Below are 481 nucleotides of genomic sequence, written 5' to 3' on the forward strand. Positions count from 1 at the left end.
TTTGACAACAGGACCAATCCTATTTACCACCTCAGAGACTCCAAGAATTTAACCGAATCGGACGATCAGAGGCTTCTCGTGCGCAGCGCGCACTGTGTCACGCACCAACAGCAGCTCCGCACAGGGCTTCAGACACCCATTGCGGTCTCTGAGGCGCCTGGACCGTGCAACAGGCTAGGGGAGGGGCTCCGCCTGCGCCGCGGCGGCAAGTAGGGGTCGCCGAGTTCCTGCGGGCACGCTCGCGCCTGGGTTGCCGTCGGCTCCCCGCGCCACAGCCCTGGCAGCGGCGACACGCGCTGACCCCGCGCTCAGACCCCAGCAGCGGGGTCTCCTCGCCCCTCGCGTGGCGTCCTCAGNCACTTTAGTCTGCGGTGGGGACGCCCCTCGGCCCGCGCGCCCCCGTCCCGCCTCCCCCGGGCCGCCGAGTCCATGCGTAACCCCAGCCCCCTGCAAGCCTGGACCCCATCCAGGGCTTCGTCCC

General features: G+C 69.0%; 1 protein-coding gene across 1 annotated transcript in view; it reads right to left on the bottom strand.

Moving 5' to 3' along the window:
* The window catches only part of ARHGAP36 (Rho GTPase activating protein 36), an 8,368-nt gene that overhangs the window by 6,270 nt on the left and 1,617 nt on the right, over positions 1–481 (bottom strand). The gene's annotated exons all lie outside the window — the stretch shown is intronic.

Source organism: Crocuta crocuta, unplaced genomic scaffold (genome assembly GCF_008692635.1).
Source record: "Crocuta crocuta isolate KB4526 unplaced genomic scaffold, BGI_CrCroc_1.0 scaffold789, whole genome shotgun sequence".
Lineage (NCBI taxonomy): Eukaryota > Metazoa > Chordata > Mammalia > Carnivora > Hyaenidae > Crocuta > Crocuta crocuta.